Here is a 23,116-nt window from a genome sequence, read left to right on the forward strand (position 1 = left end):
TAACACGAGGCCACAGTTTACTAAGGGTTTCACATATTGTGAGGGAGTCCCCAGCAGAAAGTACTTAAGCCAGGTATAAGATCAGATCTTTCCTCCAGTGGCCACTCAACAGTTTCTCTGAATTCTTAAGCAGGTTCAACAAAAATATTCAGTAATGTGCCAGCAAGGATCTACATACAATAAAAAAAATTTTTAAGTTATAGCTAAGGTGTGGCATGAGAAAGAATGTGCTGTCTATTCCACACCGACAGACCCAGTGGGGCCTGTGGGCATTCTCCAGAAAACCTGCATGTGGCAGCAGCTCTTCAGGCTAGTGAAGTAACTGACCAGGAATAAAGCAGTGAAAAGCAAGAAGGAAGGGCTTAATGTGGAGCTGCAATGTTGCCCACAAACAAGAAAGCATGAAAGAAGAAAAATGAAAATATGTGCCATCAGCAGAGAACAAACTAGGTTCCAAAAATATACTCGCGGTCATTTTTTTTTTTTTTTTTTTGTACCAGGGATTGAACCCAGGGGCACTCAACCACTGATCCACACCCCCAGCCCCCCCTTTTTTTTTTTTAAATTTTATTTAGAGACAGGGTCTCACTGAGTTGCTTAGCACCTTGTTGGCTGCTGAAGCTAGCTTTGAATTCATGATCCTCCTGGCTCAGCCTCCCAAACCACTTGGATTACAGGCCTGCACCACTGCACCTGGCTCACAAATGTACTCGCAATCATTTTTTGGAATTCAGAATGCATACCTTTTTACATTATAAATGGAGGCTGGCTCCCAAATCACACCACAAAAGCACTGTTTTACTTCTTTAAACTCTTTTTGAGGTGCTGGGAATTGAACCCACAGCCTTACACCTGGTAGGCAAGTACTCTACCACTGAGCCACATTTCCAATCCTTAAAAAAAGCTTTTTTTTTTTTTTTTTTTTGTACAAGAGATTGAACCCAGGGGTGCTTACCACTGAGCCACATCACCAGCCCTTTTTTATTTTTATCAGAGACAGGGTCTCACTGAGTTGCTTAGGGCCTCAATAAGTTGCTGAGGCTAGGTTGGAACTCACGATCCTCCTGCCTCAGCCTCCCAAGTTGCTATGATTACAGGCATGCACTACAATACTTGGCTTACAAAAGCATTTTTTAGAAATAAAATACTATTTATGAGAGTGTGGAGGAACAGTGAAAACAGCCAAGAGGATACAGTTAAGAAAAAAATACTTTTATATGGGTGTGGTGGCACTTGCTTTCACAGGTGGGGAAAGGAGGGAGAGACATAAGACATGGTCTGACTCTCCTCAAAGAGATTACCCTTAGGAGCGTACAACAGAGAGGAAGTTTTCCTGTTGGTTGGAGGCTGTCAGGAGCTTGACCACTTCACCTAGAATACGAGTGGAGCTGAAATTCCTGGGTTCGAACCCCAGCTCAGCTACTTACCAGCTGTATGACTCCAGCACTCAATATGCAAGTTATTCTCCTCACAGGCTGAGCACAATACTCTGCTATACTGAAGAAAGCTTGCCTAGAACCTCAATCCTTTAGTATCAGGGCAGCTTCTAGGATTGAGGAGATATCTAGATATCTAGATAACTCCTCCACCCCAACTCCCCACAAGAGTGAACTGGTTCCTGGCAGGGGAAAATCACCAGGCCTGGTGATACAACAGCAAACAACACCTTCTAAAAAGCAAAACAAACAAACAAACACTAAGCTCTGCACATTCTCACAGATGTTAGGTAAGAAAAAAAAAAAGTTATAGTTCATCTTAAACTAAAGATGGATTTTAAAAGACTGGGAAATAAAGTCCTAATAATTGTATGGCCAGGATTCCAATTCCTTGAGTCTTCTGTCCTAAATAAAGATAAACTATGAAAATATTTACTTTGGGTTCTTGAAAAAGAAAAGGGACATCCTCTTTCTGAGAGTGTAGTAACAAGTAAATTAAAAAGAGGAATTGAGACTATATCCTTTTAGGATATCCCAGTACTCTGAAAAACATTAGAGGAAAGACATTTTTTAAGTAGAATCTTCTAAATTATATTTTCAAAGTACAAAAATAATAAACATTCAAAAAGAGCAATTTTGAGATAGAGCTGAATCCACCACTAACAGATATACTTTTTACTTTATACCTAAATTTGTAAAGAGTTTACACTTTGTGGTATATGTAACATTTTAGTCTACTTTGGCTGTGTCTAAAATTCCCATTATTGTGATTTTTTTCAACAAGATATCAATTACTCCATAATTAAAATTTCATTAACACAGTAAAGAAGAAAATTAATTTGAAATGTGTGAATACTTTTTATAATAGGGGATTCATTATGTAATACGCAGTTCATTATGTAAACATAAACTTAAAAGTTCATATACTAATTATAACTAGGTTAATCAGGTATTACTTAATAGATGTTGTTAGGAAATTAAGCTTAATAAAAAGAAAAAGAATATTTTTTTGTCTGTTATTAGTTGTTATAATATTTTTGACACCTATTAAACTATTATACTGCAGATACTAAGTGTTTTTCCTATGATAATTAATTTAACCCTTTCAGAAACCTTATAAGTTTAAGTACTAAAATTATCCTCATTGCATGAGTGAAAACACCAAGTTATTAAGTTTGTTTTGTAAGATTCTTCTTTACATAATGAATTAGCTTAGCAAACTTTTCTACCAAAGATTACGTAAAGGTAAATATTAGTCTAGCATATACATTCCAAATTAACTCCCTATAACCATTTCATTCAAAGTGAACTTCTTTCTAAACCATAGTAAAATACTATCCAGAGATGTTTCTTCCTTTATAGGAAACAGCCTAGCACACATATTCTGAAGTAACCTTTTGTAATCATCTCATACAAAGTAAGCTTTTTAAAGTATGTAAAAAACAATAACATATTTGGAAATCTCTTCCATATGCAGGAAATAACTCATTTTTCTCAAGTATTTAATGGTTGACATAAAAAGAAAAGCCTTACCTAAATTCTTCTTTCTCCCAGAAAAATCAAAAAACACCAACCAAGGATTTCTGATGTATTTCTGTATAAATATTTGTTACTATTTTGTTTGAATTATTAAAGTTTAGTTATAATTCAACTTTTAGAAATCATATTAGCTTAAAATAAATAAATTGTTCACAAAATTAATACTGCTTTAAAAAAAAAAAAAAACAGGGATTAAACCAAGGGGTGTTTAACCATTAAATCACTTCCCCAACCCTTTTTTATGTGTTATTAGAGATAGGGTCTCACTGAGTTGCTGAGGTTAGGTCTGAACTCGTGATCCTCCTGCCTCAGCCTCCTGAGTTGGCTGGAATTACAGACATGTGTCACCATGCCTGGCTGATATTTTGTTTTATTCTAATACTTTTCAGTATTTTGCAGAATCTTTATTATATAATTTTGCCACATTTAAAATTCTTAGCAAGGGATCTCATCCCTAGGAAGTTTCAGTTTATTTATTTTGAGTACTGGGGAATGAACCCAGGGTGCTCTAGTACGAGCTACATCCCCAGCTCCTTTTTTATTTATTTATTTTTTTGAGACAGGATCTTGCTAAGCTTTTGAGGCTGGCCTCAAACTTCCTATCCTCCTGCCTCAGGCTCCCAAATTGCTGGGATTACAAGTGTGTGCCACCACTCCTGGTGAAGTTTCTAGTTTATAATCTGTAACCATATAATGAAAAATTAAATAAGCATTGGAAGATCAATTGGAAGTTTTTTCTATACATGTATTACTTCTGTAATAAAGTTAATTAATTTTTTACAAATGACATTTTTTTTTTTCCTAGAAACAGCAGTACTTCATTCAAATGGCTTAATGGTGCCACCTTGTGGCCTACCTACTTTTTGAGTTCAGCTTTAGCATCTGGTAAGTTGAAAAACAAAAGGAACACTTTTGGGCAACCCCTAACCCCTATCTAGTCCCCTTGTATCCTACATAACCTTTGTCTCTTTTTCTTCTCACTTGAATAAATCCTCTTTTACACTCAAAAAAAAAAAGGAGCACCTTTGAAAGTTTTCTTCATTTCATTTCAGTTACTTATCATAAGCATCACTGATTATAAACTTGTGAACATTCAGAATTGGGATAAAGTTAAATTTTTCTTTTAGAAAACATTTACCAAGAAAATTTATAGGATAAGTGATTCCAGCTATTCTAAAATCCAAACCTCATTAAAGTCACCTTAGCAGACTAATGTATATATAAAGTACTAATTAACGATATTTTAATTCATTTATTCAGTGTTTCAAAATATAGGAACTACAATTTTCACAAAATTTTCCTTATTTTCTAAATATCTCACAAAATTTAAACCAGTTGGAAGGCACAAGATTGTGTTCTTGGAAGAAACTTAACTATTTCCTTGAGATATTGTAGAGCTGGAAGGGTCATCCAGGGTCATCCAACCTAATCTCTTCATTTTACTAATAAGGATACTCAGAATCAGAGAGCTGCAACTTCACAGGCTACTGTACTCATTACCCATCACCCCCAAGGTTCTAATCCTATACATGATTCACTGTAGGAATATAAAGTATATTGCCTTCAATATGATAGTTTATTTTTCACAATTCTATTGTAATTTGTCCCCTTCTACACTCTAAATTTGTGCTAGGTGGGTGCTAGCATCCTTCATGCAAAGTATGCATTCTAGTGACAAGAGGATAGACAAGGGCCTTCCTCCCTGGATTAGACCACCCCACAGAGGATTTCTGAGGTGTGGACTCATATCTAAAGCTACACACATCACTCTAGTCTACTACATTTATGGCACAGGTAGAACCTTAAAATTCAGGAACTCCTTATATGCCCTTATTGAACCTACATTATACCCCAACTTCTAGTGGCCCTTGTAAATAAGTAGGACATACAATAAAAACAACTAGAGAGTAGACTAAGAAACCAACTTAGCCAAATGACCAAAGTGGTATGTAGAGGAGCAAAAGCTATGTGATGGAGATAAGCTAGGCTTTTCAACAAATGATGCTAGAGTTAATGGACATTTGTGGTATAAGAAAACATACTTGGTCTTTGTTCCTGATTGTAGTCACAGAGCTAAAATCATTAGAATTTCTTTAGAAAAGTGTCTCCTGCTATTTGTAAGAAGCCCTTTCAACTACACTTGAGTTTGTGCTAATGAGCTGTTTCATTAGCACAACCTTACCCTATCTATCTCCTGATTTGTAGCCTTTATAACATTAAAAAAAAAAACATAAAATGATCAAAATTTGACAGAAAAATTCACTACATAGGGAGAAATTTCCTCTTTCTGCCCACTGGATATAATAAGCTTTAAAGATGAGACCCTTGCAGGAAGAAATAAATGACTGATAAGGAAGAGAGCTTAGGAGTGCCTGACACCTTAAAGGGAGCCTTTGGTTCTTTTTTTTTGCTTTTGGCTAGGAGTAACCTACTGGGGAGGCATCTTTTGATGCCCAGTAAAAAAAAGTAGAAAGTCTATGCTTATAGATGGCCCTAGGTTCAAGAAAGAAAAATAGATTACCCTCACCTAGGTTTCCTAGCCCAGATTATGAGGATGATAGGCAGAAGTCGTATTTTTTGGCTAAAGTTTTCCTTAAGCTGTCACTTAGGAATCTAAACAAGAAGTGGGAAACACCAATATTCTAATGCAGAACTGACTCACTCAGCAGTCCCAATAGCTTCAGCAGAATAATGATTTTGAGTGGAAGAGCAATAAATGACAACAGTTTTCTTCCTGATTGAGACTTGGTGTCTCCATTAAAATGGCAGATCTATGAGTTGGCTTTGTTTACATCTAGTACTCAGAGAGTTCTGAGAAATCTTTCAGAAATGGGAACAGACAATAATAAAACCCTATACCAGTTTGTCATGGAACTATTTTTAGACAGCTCAGAGACCCATCAGGCCATTGTGCCAATGTGGAGAAGGAAAGAGTAGTCAGTGACTAAGGATCTCAAGTTTTAATAGCTACATGGCTCTTCTAGACTTGCTGCATTCCAGGCATGTCTATTAAATAAATAGTTTTTGGGGGGATTTTGTACACTGTCGATTAAAATAGCTTGCTAGTTTTAGCAAATACAAGCCTCATTTTCCTTCTAGCTCTCCTCAATTTCTCAAAACCACTTAAAATTTTGTCATTTGCTCTTTGACAAATACCAAGGAGACTGGAAATAATATATTAAAAATAAAAGTTCTGGGGCTGGGGATGTGGCTCAAGCGGTAGCGCGCTCGCCTGGCATGCGTGCGGCCCGGGTTCAATCCTCAGCACCACATACAAACAAAGATGTTGTGTCCGCCAATAACTAAAAAATAAATATTAAAATTCTCTCTCTTTCTCTCTCTCCCTCTCTCACTCTCTCTTTAAAAAAAATAAAAAAATAAAATAAAATAAAAGTTCTATATGGCCTGAGGTTAGGAGCATGATAAACTATAAAACTTGAGAATTATTTTTAAGAAACTTTAAATGATTGCTACTCTGAGTTTTTGTTCTGGTACTAAAGAGAAATGCATTAAGAATTATGATAGGCAAGCTGTTCTTTAAAATGCTATCAACAGATCATGACTTCATAGTCTTCAAACAATAAACAGAAAAATAAGTTTCTTATTTTTAAAAAAATAGAACAAATCTACTTCCAAAATTCACAAGTTTTTGATTCGGGGAAATGATCTATAGTATGAAATGTTTAGTCTCTTAAATTGCAGAAAGTATATGAACAGACACAGCTGGGTATGATGGAGCATGCCTGAAATCCCAATGACTCAGAAGGCTGAAGCAGGAGGATTGCAAGTTTGATACCAATCTCAGCAACTTAGCAAGGGCCTAAGCAACTTAGCAAGACCCTGTCTCAAAATAAAAATGGGCCAGGGATGTGGCTTAGTGGTTAAGCACCCCTGGGTTTGTGACAAGGAAATAAACAAAAAAAGCAGACACAGAAATAAGAACGAATTAAATACAAATTTAAGTTCAAGTTAAAATACACAATACCTTTATTTTTATGCAGTGCTGTGGATCAAACCTCACATGTGCTAGTCAAGCACTCTACCACTGAGCTACAACCCCAGCCCTCAAGTTAAAAATTTACCACTGATGTTTTAGCATATCTCCTGTAGCAATACTAACACAAATGTATCTAAAATATTATCTATCTGGGGCTGGGGATGTGGCTCAAGCGGTAGCGTGCTCACCTGGCATGCGTGCGGCCCGGGTTTGATCCTCAGCACCACATACCAACAAAGATGTTGTGTCTGCCGAGAACTGAAAAATAAACGTTGAAAAAAAAAAAAAAACAGATCTTTCACACTGAGTCAAGCCTTCACGTGATTGCAGCCCCAGCCAACATCTTGGCTACAATCTGAGGAGAGATTATGATCCAGATTTCTGGTACTCAGAAACTGTATAAGAGAATACATGTTACTTTAAAAAAAATAAATAAATTAAATAAAATATTATCTATCATCTAATACCATGTCCTTCCATACAACTTCTATCTTCTTTAGCCCAAATTTTAGTTTTTAATTCGCTTATTTAATGATTTTAGGTATGTAATTTATCCACATAAAAAAATAAACCCAAGAGTTCCTCAGACTTCTTAACCTAAAATACCTTTATCTCTACTTCACCTCAGTTGCCCTTACTTGGATTTTGCACATTTGGAAGTTAGTTCCACCACCCAGACCTTGACCCACAACTCCATCAGGATCTTCCATCTTTTCTACTCCTTACACTATGAATTTTTCATTTGTTTCTCAATCTCTCCTTTAGCCCCCTTCTGGCCACCCCAAGCAGGAAGAAATCTGCCTGTGCAACCGACTCTAACTCTATTCAGCCAGCTTCTAAGGCAGATCACTGAAATTGTTCAATATGAAGGCTTTCAGATTGGTTTCTTTCACTTAGGAACATGCATTTAAGAGCCAGTACATGACTATAACCCTAGCTACTCTGGAGGCTGAAGCAGGTTGATTCAATCTGAGGCCTGCCTGAGGAACACAGCAAGACACCACCCCCTGCCACCTAACAAAAAAGAGAAAAAAGGAAAGAAAAGAATACACATGCATTTAAGTTTATTCTATTTCTTTCATAGCTTGACAGTTCATTCCTCCATAGTGCTGAATATTACACTGTCTGAATGTGCCACAGTTTACTCATTCAGCTACTGAATGGCATCTTGGTTGCTTCCAACTGTTGGCAATTTTGAAAAAAAAAAAAAGCTACTGTAAACACTGTGGGCAGGTTTTTGTGTGGACCTATGTTTTTAACTCCTCTGCAAACAAAGATGGTTTTATTTCCTTTCCAATCTGTATAGCTTTTATGTCCTTATCTTTTTGTACTGTTTCATCTATGATTTCCAAAACAGTGTTGAAAGGCAGTGGTAAGAGAGAACATCTTTGCCTTCTTCTTGATCTTAATGGAAATGCTTCAAGTTTCTCACTGTTAAGTATGATGTTAGCTGTTTTGTCTATATGCTTTATCAAATTGATGAAGTTTCCCTTTATTCCAAGTTTACTGACAGATTCGGTTTTTATCATAAACAAATATTGGATTTTGTTAAATGCTTTTTTTGGCATCTACTTGATCATGTGATTTCTTCTTCTTTATTGATGTAATGAATTACATTGACTTTCAAATGTTGAAACTACCCTAGGGGACCTGGGATAAACCCCATTTGGTGGTGGTATATAACTTTTATATTGTTGAATTTAACTTGCTAATATTTTGTTAAAGATTTTTGTGAGTGCTTCCGGTCTGTAATTATTTTTTTTTTCTTGCAATGTCTTTGGTTTTGGTTTAGGATAATACTACACTAACAAAATGAATTAAGTATTCCCTTAGCCTCCATAATTTGTAAGAGAGAGCTGGTATAACTTTTTTATTTAAATATCTGGTAGAATTCATCATCCTGGCGCTGTTTTAGAAGAAGGTTGGTTTTTATTCAATTTCTTTGAAAAATACAGGTTTATTCAAATAGTCTATTTCTTCTTGTTTGAATTATGATCGTTATATCTTTTAAGCAACTGGCTCATTTTATCTAAGCTATCAACTTTGTGGGTATAGAGTTCATTTCTTTTATTATCCTTTTAATGTCTATGGGATCTGTAGTGATGCCCTTTCATTCCTAATATCAGTAATTTGTGTTCTTTCTTGGTTTATTGATCTTTTTTTTTATTGTTGGTTGTTCAAAACATTACATAGTTCTTAATATACCATATTTCACAGATTGATTCAAGTGGGTTATGAACTCCCATTTTTACCCCGTATACAGATTGCTGTGTCACATCAGTTACATTTCCATTGATTTACAAATTGCCTTTCTAGTGACTGATGTATTCTGCTGTCTATCCCATTCTCCACTATCCCCCCTCCCCTCTCCTCCCCTCCCCTCCCCTTCTCTCTCTCCACCCCCTCTACTATAAATCATTTCTTCCACTTATATAATTTTTCTCCTACCCCTCCTTTCCTCTTATATGTAATTGTGTATAACCCTGAGGCTCACCTTCCAGTTCCATGCAATTTCCCTTCTCTCTCCCTTTCCCTCCCGCCTATCATCCCTGTTTAATGTTAATCTTCTTCTCAAGCTCTTCGTCTCTACCCTGTCCTTGGTTACTCCCCTTATATCAAAGAAGACATTTGGCATTTGTTTTTTAAGGATTGGCTAGCTTCGCTTAGCATAATCTGCTCTAATGCCATCCATTTCCCTCCAAATTCTGATTTTGTCATTTCTTATTGCAGAGTAATACTCCATTGTGTATAAATGCCACATTTTTTAATCCATTCATCTATTGAAGGGCTTCTAGGTTGGTTCCACAATCTTGCTATCGTGAATTGTGCTGCTATGAACATCGATGTAGCAGTGTCCCTGTAGCATGCTCTTGTTAGGTCTTTAGGGAATAGACCGAGAAGGGGAATAGCTGGGTCAAATGGTGGTTCCATTCCCAGCTTTCCAAGAAATCTCCATACTGCTTTCCAAATTGGCTGCACCATTTTGCAGTCCCACCAACAATGAACAAGTGTACCCATTTCCCCGCATCCTCGCCAGCACTTGTTGTCGTTGGACTTCTTAATGGCTGCCAATCTTACTGGAGTGAGATGGTATCTTAGGGTGGTTTTGATTTGCATTTCTCTGACTGCTAGCGATGTTGAGCATTTTTTCATGTACTTGTTAATTGACTGTATGTCCTCCTCTGAGAAGTGTCTGTTCAGGTCCTTGGCCCATTTGTTGATTGGGTTATTTGTTATCTTATTATCTAATTTTTTGAGTTCTTTGTATACTCTGGATATTAGGGCTCTATCTGAAGTGTGTGGAGTAAAGATTTGTTCCCAGGATGTAGGCTCCCTGTTTATCTCTCTTATTGTTTCTTTTGTTGAGAGAAAACTTTTTAGTTTGAGTAAGTCCCATTTGTTGATTCTAGTTGTTAACTCTTGCGCTATGGGTGTCCTATTGAGGAATTTGGAGCCCGACCCCACAGTATGTAGATCATAGCCGACTTTTTCTTCTATCAGACGCCGTGTCTCTGATTTAATATCGAGCTCCTTGATCCATTTTGAGTTAACTTTTGTGCATGGAGAGAGAAAGGGATTCAGCTTCATTTTGATGCAAATGGATTTCCAGTTTTCCCAGCACCATTTGTTGAAGATGCTATCCTTCCTCCATTGCATGCTTTTAGCCCCTTTATCAAATATAAGATAGTTGTAGTTTTGTGGATTGGTTACTGTGTCTTTTATTCTGTACCATTGGTCCACTCGCCTGTTTTGGTACCAGTACCATGCTGTTTTTGTTACTATTGCTCTGTAGTATAGTTTGAAGTCTAGTATCGCTATACCGCCTGATTCACACTTCCTGCTTAGCATTGTTTTTGCTATTCTGGGTCTTTTATTATTCCATATGAATTTCCTGATTGTTTTATCTATTTCTACAAGAAATGCTGTTAGGATTTTGATTGGGATAGCATTGAACTTATAGAGAACTTTTGGTAATATCGCCATTTTGATGATGTTAGTTCTGCCTATCCATGAACAGGGTATATTTTTCCATCTTCTGAGGTCTTCTTCTATATCTCTCTTTAGGGTTCTGTAGTTTTCATTGTATAGGTCTTTCACCTCTTTTGTTAGGTTGATTCCCAAGTATTTTATTTTGGGGGGGGATATTGTGAATGGAGTAGTTGTCCTCATTTCCGTTTCAGAGGATTTGTCGCTGATATACAGGAATGCATTTGATTTATGCGTGTTGATTTTATATCCTGCCACTTTCCTGAATTCATTTATTAACTCTAATAGTTTCTTTGTAGAGCCTTTTGGGTCTGTTAGGTATAGAATCATATCGTCTGCAAATAGTGATAATTTAAGTTCTTCTTTTCCTATTTTTATGCCTTTAATTTCTTTCGTCTGTCTAATTGCTCTGGCCAGTGTTTCGAGGACTATGTTGAACAGAAGTGATGAGAGAGGGCATCCCTGTCTTGTACCAGATCTTAGAGGGAATGCCTTCAATTTTTCTCCATTCAGAATGATGCTGGCCTGTGGCTTATCATAGATTGCTTTTACAATGTTGAGGTATGATCCTGTTATCCCTAATTTTTCTAGAGTTTTGAACATAAAGGGATGCTGTACTTTGTCGAATGCTTTTTCTGCATCTATCGAGATGATCATATGGTTCTTATCTTTGAGTCTATTGATGTGGTGAATAACATTTATTGATTTCCGTATATTGAACCAGCCTTGCATCCCAGGGATGAATCCTACTTGATCATGGTGTATAGTTTTTTTGATATGATTTTGAATCCGATTCGCCAGAATTTTATTGAGGATTTTTGCATCTAGGTTCATTAGAGATATTGGTCTGTAGTTTTCTTTCTTTGAAGTGTCTCTGTCTGGTTTAGGTATCAGGGTGATGTTGGCCTCGTAGAATGTCTTTGGAAGTTCTCCCTCTTTTTCTATTTCCTGAAATAGCTTGAAAAGTATTGGTGTTAGTTCCTCTTTAAAGGTTTTGTAAAACTCTGCTGTATACCCGTCCGGTCCTGGGCTTTTCTTAGTTGGTAGTCTTTTGATGGTTTCTTCTATTTCCTCTATTGTTATTGGTCTGTTTAGGCTGTCTATATCTTCCTGACTCAATCTGGGCAGATCATATGACTTAAGAAATTTCTTGGTTTATTAATCTTTTTAAAAAAAAAAAAAAACACAAACAGCATTTGGTTTGACTGATAAGTAACTTCCTATTTTTAATTTCACTGATTGTTCTAATTCTTATTTATTTTCCTCTTAATTTGGATTTTATTGCTCTTCTTCTAGCTTCCTAAGGTAGGAATTTAGATGATTTTACATCTTCTTTTCTCATACATGCGTTCAATGCTATAAATTTCCCTCTAAGCACTGCTTTTGCTGTATCCCACAGATTTTGATGTTTTCATTTTCATTTAATTAGTAATATTAATTTCTCTAGAAATTTCTTCAAGCCATGTGTTATTAATCTCCAAGTATTTTGAGTATTTTCCAGCTATCTTTGTTATTGGTATTTAATTTAATTGCTTTGTGCTCTGAAAGTAGATACTATATTACTTCTGGTTTTTCACATTTGTTAAAGTGTGTTTTATGGCTATGAATGTGGCCTATCTTGGTGAATGTTTCACATCCTTGAGAAGAATGTGCATTCTGCCATTTTGGATGCAGCAGTCTAAGATGTCAATTTTACCCAGTTGATTAATGGTGTTGCTGAGTTCAAATATGTCCTTAATGGCTTTCTGTCTGTTGGACCTGTCCATTTCTTTTTTTTTTTTTTTTAATTTTTTTTTATTGGTTGTTCACAACATTACAAAGCTCTTGACATATCATATTTCATACAGTAGACTGAAGTGGGTTATGAACCCCCAATTTTTACCCCAAATGCAGATTGCAGAATCACGTCGGTTACACATCCACAATTTTACATAATGCCCTATTAGTAACTGTTGTATTCTGCTACCTTTCCTATCCTCTACTATCCCCTCCCCTTCCCTCACATCTTCTCTCTCTACCCCATCTACTGTAATTCATTTCTCTCCTTGTTTATTTTCCCATTCCTCTCACAACCTCTTATATGTAATTTTGTATAGCAATGAGGGTCTCCCTTCATTTCCATGCAATTTCCCTTTTCTCTCCCTTTCCCTCCCATCTCATGTCTCTGTTTAATGTTAATCTTTTCTTCCTGCTCTTCCTCCCTGCTCTGTTCATAGTTGCTCTCATTATATCAAAGAAGACATTTGCTATTTGTTTTTTAGGGATTGGCTAGCTTCACTAAGCATAATCTGCTCTAGTGCCATCCATTTCCCTGCAAATTCTATGATTTTGTCATTTTTTATTGCTGCGCAGTACTCCATTGTGTATAGATGCCACATTTTTTTTTATCCATTCATCTATTGAAGGGCATCTAGGTTGGTTCCACAGTCTAGCTATTGTGAATTGTGCTGCTATGAACATCAATGTGGCAGTATCCCTGTAGTATGCTCTTTTAAGGTCTTCAGGGAATATGGACTTGTCCATTTCTGATAGAAGTGTGTTAAAGTCTCTGACTAGAATAACAGATTCATCTATTTAGCCTTCCAGTCATACAGTTTTTGCCTCATGTACTTTGATGCTATTTCTGGGCACATACACCTTAAGGATGTTACATTTTCTTGAAGAATTGTTCCCCTTTATCATTATTCAATGACTTTCTTAATCTCTGATAGCTTTCTTTGCTCTGACTGAAATTATCATAGCCACTCTTGCTTTTTAAAAAATTAGTTTTAGTATGATCCCTTTCTCTATCCACTTACTTTTAATCTACATGTCATCAGATTTAAAAGGTCTTTATTACATACAACATATAGCAGGATTTTGTTTGTTTTTTGATCGACACATAATGTTTATGCATATTTATGAGGGACAATGTACAATGTGATTTTGACTCATGTATACATTAGAAAGGTATCTTGCTTTTTTTGATCCAATTTTTAATTGATACATTTATGCCACTGATATATAAAATGACTATTGATATAGCTTGGTTAATATATTAGACAACATATATATTCATTACTATTTTCTACTCATTGACTTTATTCTTTGTTCCTATTTTTATCTTTCACTCTTTTTTCTGCCTTTTGTGGTTTTAATTGAGAATTTTATATTTTTCCATTTTTCTCTCTTAACATATTGGGTATTTAAAAAAACCTTTTGGGAGCATATTTTTATACAAATTTTTCTAGCTGCTGAAAGATCTCACTGTATTAACTGGAAGCAATATAATGGTACTGTAATTTCACATTGTCTGATTCCTTCAAAACTTAAAATATTCTCTCTCTTCTTTGAGATCTCTTTGACTAATTCCTTTTTTTTTCCTTTTCTTTTTTCTTTCTTTCTTTTTTCTTTTCTTTTCTTTTTTTTTTTTTTTTTTTTTTTTTTTTGTAGCAGAGTTTGAACTGAAGGGTGCTTAACCAATGAGCCACATCCCCAGCCATTTTATTTTGAGACAGGGTCTCACTAGATTGCTTAAAACCTTCCTAAGTTGCTGAGGCTGGCTTTGAACCTGTGATTCCCCTTCCCTCAGTCTCCTCCCAAGTCACTGGGATTATAGGCATGAGCCACCACACCTAGCAACACTGATTCTTTATTTTACAGAAACTGAAATCTTATTGATGAGTTTTAGCTTTTGTGTCAAAGAAAAATTCTCAATTTGTCATCTCTTAATTTCATCAGGGTTATGTGAATCAATTTCAATACTGTCAATTTCACACTTTACTTGGAAACTCTGAACTTAGAATTATTTTGTAATAAAACATTTGATATGTATTAGTATTTGCAAAAATTATTTTTAAATAAACTACTGCTTTTATTTTTATAACTGGCTTTTAAAATACAATTTTTAAAATATATCCACAATTCTTTGATATACCTCTGTTCAGTAGGTAGAACTTTATTCTGCTTCCTGTCTATATGGGCCAGATTTATTAACTCACATCTAACAAACAGAATATGGTGAAAGGGGCTTCCAGGACTAGGTCACAAAAGACACTGTAGCTCTTGTGTATCACTAGCTCTGAATAAGGCAAGATACCATGTTATATGACACTTTAGTACTTCAAAGGAGACCATGTTGTGAGGCACTGAGTCCTCTTGCCTTAGCAAGGAATTGAAGGTTCATTTTGTCTTGGTTTTGAAAACTATACATTATTACGATTATTAGCAGTAGAACAGCTATTTTATTTCCATCAATCATTGATAAAATAATCCAAGTCTAGCTACTAAGTAGCTGAAGTTAGAAGTAAAAATGAATAATAATGAATGAATATAATGCTTTCAAATAATTTATAAAAGATTCACAGCTAACTTCTCCCCAAAGACTTGTCCAAACTTGCAATCCCCAATTCCTTTTCTCCTATTTGCTCTTGAAACAACACCAATCAGGTTTTCTCCCTCTTACTCTTGAAAGTACTCTGCAAGGTCGCCAATGACCTTCATATTGCCAATGGCAATAGTTATCTTCTAGTCTTCACTTCATCAGACTTGACAAATCAGCAGAAGGCAATACTGTTGATCACTTCCTCCTTGATAAACTCTATAACTTTGGCCTTCAGCACTCCACACTCACCTTCTTTTCCACCTACCTTCAAAAGCTTCTTCCTGGTCTCCTCTGAACTTGACTTCTTTTTCTTTGTTTTTGGTACTGAGGATTTAAACCCAGGGTCACTTAACCATACTCAGCCACATCCCCAGCCCTTTTTATATTTTATTTGGAGACAGGGTCTCACTGAGATGCTCAGGGCCTTGCTAAATTACTGAGGCTGGATCTGAACTCTCAATACTTCTGCTTCAATTGCCTGAGCCGCTGGTATTACAGGCGTGCACCATCACATCTGGCTCCTCTGAACTTCTTAATCCTGCCCATTTGTGAACACAGAAAGTTCCCCAGCTCAATCCTCATTTCCTCAGATTATATCTCAATTTCACAGTCTCAAATGCAGTCTTTCTACTGATGTGCAAATTTCTACTCCCATTTAAACCTTGCCTTTGAATTCTAGTCTCTCATCACCCATTTGAATAGGCATCTTAAACCTAACTAAATTAAACTGATTCCTGCTTCATCCACCTGCAGATACCTCTTCACCTTTGGTCTTTTTATCTCAGTATATAGCCACTGCATCCTTTCAATAGCTCAGGACAAAGGCCATGTCATGCTTCAGTCTTTCATTCTCTCATTCCAGTCAATTCATTATCAATCCTGTCAATCCTCCTGGAATATGACTGCTTCTTTCTATATAGTCCTCCTTTATCCATGGTTGCTTTCCATGGCTTCAGTTACCCAGGGTCAACTGTGGTCTGAAATATCAAATGAAAAATTCCATAAATAATTCCTAAGTTTTAAATTGTGCACCATTCTATGTAGTAATGAAATCTCAAGCTCTCCAACTCTGTTCCCAATGGAACATAAAGCATCTTTTTGTTCAGTGTATCATCTCTGTATATGCTACCAGCCCTTTAGTCACTTAGTAGCTTTCTCAGTTATCAGATCAACTGTTGCAGTATCAGTGTTATATATGCTTATATTCAAGTAACCCCTATATAGTAGTCTACATCACTATGCCTATGTCATTCACCTTGCTTCATCTCATCACACAGGCATTGTGTCACAAGAAGGGTGAGTATAGTATATCAGAAATTTTGAGAGAGACCACATTCACAAAACTTTTATTATAGTGTAATGTTATAATTCTTATTTTATTATTGTTTTTAAATATCTTACTAATGCCTAATTTATATAGTAAATTTTTATCATAGGTATGTATGTATAGGAAAACACAGCAAACTATATGTGGGATTTGGTCCCATCCAAGGTTTCAAGCATCCACTAGAGGTATTGAAACATATTCCTCACAAATAAGAAGTAACTACGGTACCTCTATTACTACCACCTGGTCTAGGACACTACCATTACTTATATTATAGCACCACCTCCTGACTGGTCTCTGTTTCCAGGCTAGCTCTTACAGTTGATTCTGAATATAGCTGCCACAGTGATACTTTAAAAACATTGTCAGATCCCCCTCATTCCTCTGTTCAGATCCCTCTTACCACCTCCCTCCCATTGGAAGTAAAAGTCAAAGTCTTTACCAGGATCCATTAGGTTTCTGACCTCATCCTCCTCTCTCCCCGCCATGCCCATCCCCACTATCCATCTGTTCAAACCCAATGGGCTCCTTGCTGGGCCTCCAATAAAGCTGGCAGATTCTGGGCTTTTGTACTCACTTGATATGCTCTTCCTCTGATGGATCATGGTTATTCCACACTCCTTCACTTCGCTCAGGAGCGTTCTCTAAGGCACTAATCCTTATTTTAAAACACATCTGCTCCTTCCATGGCACTTCCTATCCCTCTTAACTACTTTTTCTTCTTAGCAACTGTTACCACCTAACTGGATATATTTTAATTCTTAATATGTTTATCATCCCTGCCTTATTCTGGTAGAATATTAGCTCTATGTGAAAAAGAAATTTGTTTTGTCACTCTTAAACTTTAGAATGGCATCTAACCATGAAAGGTAATCTGTATACATTTGCTGTTGAATGTTGAATGAATATTGAATACACAAACTCAAATCCTGAGAAGGCTAACAGACTTGGGATGCTATAATATCCAACCTCTTTCCACAATGGGAAATACAATTTCCAGTCTAACAATGATAGGAACTGTGAAAATCCTTTATCTTCCATATTAACTAATTCAATTTGCTCTAAGTAACACAGTGAAAGTCTATTTTTTTTAATTTCACAGCCTCTCTCCAATATGCTTTGTAGAGCCTGTTAAATATTAACTTACTGCTATATCAAAAAATCTTTAATTTCTTTCTGATACTGCTAACATAATATTGTGAAAGCTATATGAAATCATCAAAACTGATATGGAAACAGAAGTAATGAAGCATGTTAACAACCAAACAGGTCTCTCTCTATTTCAAATCAGATTGTTCTGAAGTAGTGAGGACCACAATCCAATATTAACTTCATTATCACTATAATCCTTGGTGAGCAAACATTTTTCTCACTAAACTCCTTTTAAATAAAAAGTAGTTGGTACAGGACTCTTGCTTATAGTCACGAATATTAAGTCTGAGAGAAATCAGTTTGAGCTACAAATCAAATTAGTAAATAAAAATTACAGGGAATTACCATGTTTGGACCAATAACAGAAGCAGACAATAGAATAAGGGAGATGAAGCTCAAATTCTGCTCATCCTTTGCCAGTTGCCTGACCTCCCACAAGTTAATTTTGACTGTGCTTCAGCTTCCTTATCTGCAAGTTGGAAATGGTATCTTATAACATTGTGCAAGGATTCAATAAAATTAGTAGTATTTAAAACACTTGGCACAACAGTGACACAAAATAAGCACTGAAGATAGCTACTATTGTAATATAAAGAAAATCATCCCCACACCACTGATAAAACAGCTCTTTAAACCAAGAATCTCCTAGGAAACTACTGTTCCCTGAAGAATGAAAAGTGTTACAATTCAGTGGCACACGTTTACCTTATGTTTGGCAGCCAATTCTGAACACAGTGGAACGTTCTAAAGAATAAATGCCTTTTTCTCAAGGCAGCTGGACAATCTGGAGAGAAAATGATCTGCTTCTTAGCACTGCATATTAATTAGGAGTGGAGGTCTGTGATCACCTGAGGCCTACGTGGAAAGTGTGCAAATCCTGTCTTATCACGGACACTCCAGGGCCACATGCCATTCTGGACAGTGCACTCACATCTCCACAGCTTCCATTTACGGACTCCTCATTACTTTCCGTGCTGATGAAAGCACCAGGTGTCCTAGGACCAGGGCAGGCTTCCCGCTGAACCCCGCGGGAGCGCGTCCCCACCGCCCCAGGTCTCCCCATCGCGGCCGCGGGTGCACAGGACACCCTCTCAGGACAAGCACAACCATGGTCCGCAAAAGCAAGCATGAACCCTCGTGGACCTTTCCCCGGCCTTAACCGACAGCACAGCCCGCGAGGAAGCCCCCTCGGACCCGCGACGGCCCCCTCGGCCTGGCTCCCCGCGGCCACCGGGCAAGGTTCGGGGAGCCCGGCGCCTTCGCTTTTCAGGGCCCACGACCAGGTCTCAGGCCCGGCTCTGCGGGCCTGATTCAGGGCTGGCCTGGGGATATCAGGGATTCCCGCCCAGGTACAGCCTCGGGCCCCTGGCCCAGTTACCTGTGAGACAAGCAGGGCGACAGCGGCAGCAGCACCTCCCAGCTGGCAGCAGAGGAGGAGTTCGTCCACTGAGACAGACAGAGTGCTCGCTGGGCCAGAGCGGCCTAGCTGCACGGCTGCCGGCGCGCCCCCTGCAGGTGGGAGGTCTGCGCAGCGGCTCGGCCTGCTCCGAAATAAGGGAAGATCATCTAACAGAGGTTTATCCAGTTGGAGCCTGGGAGCATTTTGCACTTTTTACCTCCTTTTCTAAGTATACGTTCTACCCCCTTGATTAAATGGAGGTTTCAAAGGCAAGGGCCGTTTTATTAGGTGTTATAAGCATCAATAAATAGTTGCTGGCCACTAGGCAAATCTTGCACAGAACCCAAATAGCAATAGCCAACTAATGGCTAATAGTTCTTATTCTAAAATAGGACCCAGATTTATTTTTCAAAAATAGATTGAATGTTCACACCTCACTTTGTAGTAGTCCTTGACTTATTGCAACATGTGTACAGCCAAAACTAAAAGTGTGGTGGGAAGTTCATGACCCAAACATTCTTTCATGCAAAACTTTCTTCTTCTTTTTAGTTGACTAACTTGGGTCCTACATCCAAAGACTTCCCCTCCACAGTAACCGTGCCTCATCTGAATTCCAGCACCACTCACTCAACCAAGCCACCCTCTAAGATGTCTCAGGTCCATCCATTCAAGGACCATCTAGTCAGTCTACTAGTTCTTGGCACAATTATGTAAATGTTCAGGATTTCTATCAAATTTGAGGAGATCACAATCAAATTTTTTCATATAAGAATTATAAGATCTCCAATCGAGGAGAGGAGGGAAAATAATGGGAGGGATGAAGGAAAGGAAAAGGGGGGGGTGGGATTGAAATCAAATTCCTTGCATGTAGTATTTTGTCAGAATGAACCCAAATGCTATGCATAATTATAATGCTCTAATAAAATTTTTTAAAAAAGAATTATAAGATCTCAGGGCCATTATAAGACCTCACATTTTCTTGTGTGGTGCCTAGTCATAAATATTACTCTTTGAGTTAATGACACATTAATCAATTTGCCATTGATGTCCTCCTGGTGGTCATGTATTGAGTTTATATCTTCACTGATGTTAATAAATTGTGTCAAATCAGCAAGTAATTTAAGCCTTTCTACAATATATTCATACAATTACTTCATCTTCATTAATTGGTATGTCAAATAATCTAAGAGGTTATTCATTACTTACATTTAAATTTATCTTTTCCTCTTCATGAATTACTGCTTTGATTCGATTTTTTTTTTTAAATTTTGGGACTCTGAAGATAGCTTTTTCTCCTCTGATGAGATTAAAGAAATGAACTGCCAGCAACACATATACTGACAGCAACACATATACAGTGGCTTCTTCATGTCACTGCACCTGGGGACTATGACATAATGGGTACTAGGAGTGTTCATGGAAGTTACTCTTCACTCCAGTAATAACTTAATGCCACATGGAAGTGACCATGAACCACAAGAATATATCCTGCTAATATAAAGCAAGTATTCCTAAGCACTTTTCTGTTTAGCAGGAGCCCCCAAAATACCTGTAACCACCTAGTGCTGCTATCTAGGGGAGAAGAATATCTGGGGATATCTGAGTGGAAAGATAACAGCAGTCTTAGTTGTAGCTAAAATACATTAATTTTGCAAACTCTAAAAAAGTGAATCATACTTCTGTGAGTCCTGTTGTGATATGAACTGATTAATATAATCAATAAGTAAGTCATAGACATAGAAATGAAAGCTGTCTTCTTTTTAAAATTTTATTTTTCTGTACTTTGTACCTCACAGAATGTACCCAACTCAGGATATAGTGGTGGTTGTGGTGAACTACATCCTGGGTTTGAGTACAGTCATGGGTCTACATGACTTTGAAATAGATTATCGCCCCCCCACTCAGCTGTTTGGACCTGAGACACAGTTAATTAAGTTGTAAGCTAACTGGATTTTTTTTAGCTTCTGTAACTTGCTTGCTTGCATGATGCTTAGAAAAGCCCTTAAATTGTAGGTTTTGTCCTTAAATTCCCAAGACACAGGCCTGGAAATTGCTGTTCTCCCACAAACCATAGGTCTCTATGGGTGGGTAACAGTCCCTGGCCAGGTAAATAAAGCTCTCTTTTGTTTGAGTTAGGATTTAGAGTGTTTTCTGAGGCAGCTCCCCATGACAGTCTTTCTAAGGGACTATGTGAATATACTTCAAGAGTCCCTCCCAGGGTTCTAGGAGGGCCTCATACACAGGAGGACTGTGTATTAGTTTCCTATTGTCACTGTAACAGATTATCACCATTTAATGGCTTAAAACATTTTTTATCTTACAGGTCAGAAGGTCAGAAGCCCATGATCCATTTCTCTGGACTAAAATCCAAGTTCAGCATTGTGCTCCTTCTGGAGGCTCTCAGGAGAACCCGATTCCTTACCTTCTCTTGCTTCTAGAGGCACCTCCATTCCCTGGTTCCTGGATCCTTCCTCCATCTTCAAAGCCAGCAGCATAGCATCTTATGTTCTCTCTGGATTTTGCTTCCATCCTTGTGTCTTCTCTAATTTTGAGTCTCCTGCCTTCTAAGGGCTCTTATGCTTACATTGGATACACTTGGATAAACCAGAACAATCTCCCCATTTTAAGATCTTAATCACCTCTACAAAGCCTTTTTACCATGCAAGGTAACATTTTTATAAATTCTGGGGATTAGGATATAAACATCTTTGAGGGACTTGTTATCCAGCCTATCATAAGGGCCTGGAAGCTTACATTTCATTCTCTTCAGATAAATCTGCCTTTTTGTCTTCACTATCCTAAGTCTGGTTCAAGTTCTGCTTGCGATGGTTCTAGGGGGGAGGCACACCTGTAATTGCAGCTACGATGGGAGTTACAACGGGAAAGAAGGAAAATACTATCAGGGCAAACAAATTGGGATCTAACTCAGAAGGTAGTGATGTCTTTGAATGGTGACATTTAATCAAGACTCAAAGCATAAGGAGTTCTTTGTGTAATGACAGGAGAAGTGATATAAACAGAGGGGACAGTTTGTGTGGCCTGTGAATGGTGACATCAGAGGGTCAAGGTGGCCAAGTTGTATCTCTAACATTGAATCCTTGGCATTGCCACAATGACTGGCACATAGCACATATTCAGGAATATTAGCTTAGTAGTTCTCAACCCTGGTGAGACCAAGACAAAGGACAGGTAACTGATTATCAAAGAAATATAAATGAGTAGATAGCACTCCCTATCCATCGCTTGGTTGCTCACAACCTCCAGGGGAAAAGAAGGATCACATTTTCCAATGCAAGCAGTCACCCCCTGGACAGCCCTCTTTCTGCCCTTTTGGTCACTTTTGGTTATGTAGGCAGAATAAGAGGAGGAGGAGGCGGCATGAGAAGAGAGGCAACCTAAAATCTATAAAAGAGGCAAAACACCCCCACTCCCTTGGGCACCAGCTCTGGACCCCCTCTTCTCCAGAGGAGTCAGAGTCAGTCAGAGTTTCTCTCTCTCTCTCTCTCTCTCTCTCTCTCTCTCTCTCTCTCTCTCTCTCTCTCTTTCTCTCTCTCCCTTCTATCCTTTAATTAAAACTTTTGCTCTTGCTTCAGTATTTCTAGATATTTAATCTTCAATTCCAGGGGAATGAGGATCTGGTCCTGATTTTCAAGACCATTTTCTCTGGCAGCACATTACAGTCACCACAGTTTAAAAATACCAGATCCTGGGCTGGGGATGTGGCTCAAGCGGTGGCGCGCTCGCCTCGCATGCGTGCGGCCCGGGTTCGATCCTCAGCACCACATACCAACAAAGATGTTGTGTCCTCCGAGAACTAAAAAATAAATATTAAAAATTCTCTATCTCTCTCTCTCTCACTCTCTCTCCTCTCTCACTCTCTCTTTTAAAAAAAAAAAAATACCAGAACCTGGTGAAG

General features: G+C 37.6%; 1 protein-coding gene across 1 annotated transcript in view; it reads right to left on the reverse strand.

Moving 5' to 3' along the window:
* Positions 1-19,269, reverse strand: part of ANKRD46 (ankyrin repeat domain 46) — a 30,009-nt gene extending 10,740 nt beyond the window's left edge. The window contains exon 1 of the mRNA XM_081266153.1: positions 19,180-19,269. The gene's annotated coding sequence lies outside the window, so the exon portion shown is untranslated. The remainder of the gene's footprint in view (positions 1-19,179) is intronic.
* Between the last annotated feature and the right edge of the window lie 3,847 nt (positions 19,270-23,116).

Source organism: Spermophilus citellus (genome assembly GCF_964194105.1).
Source record: "Spermophilus citellus genome assembly, chromosome: 14".
NCBI classification, from domain to species: Eukaryota; Metazoa; Chordata; class Mammalia; order Rodentia; family Sciuridae; genus Spermophilus; species Spermophilus citellus.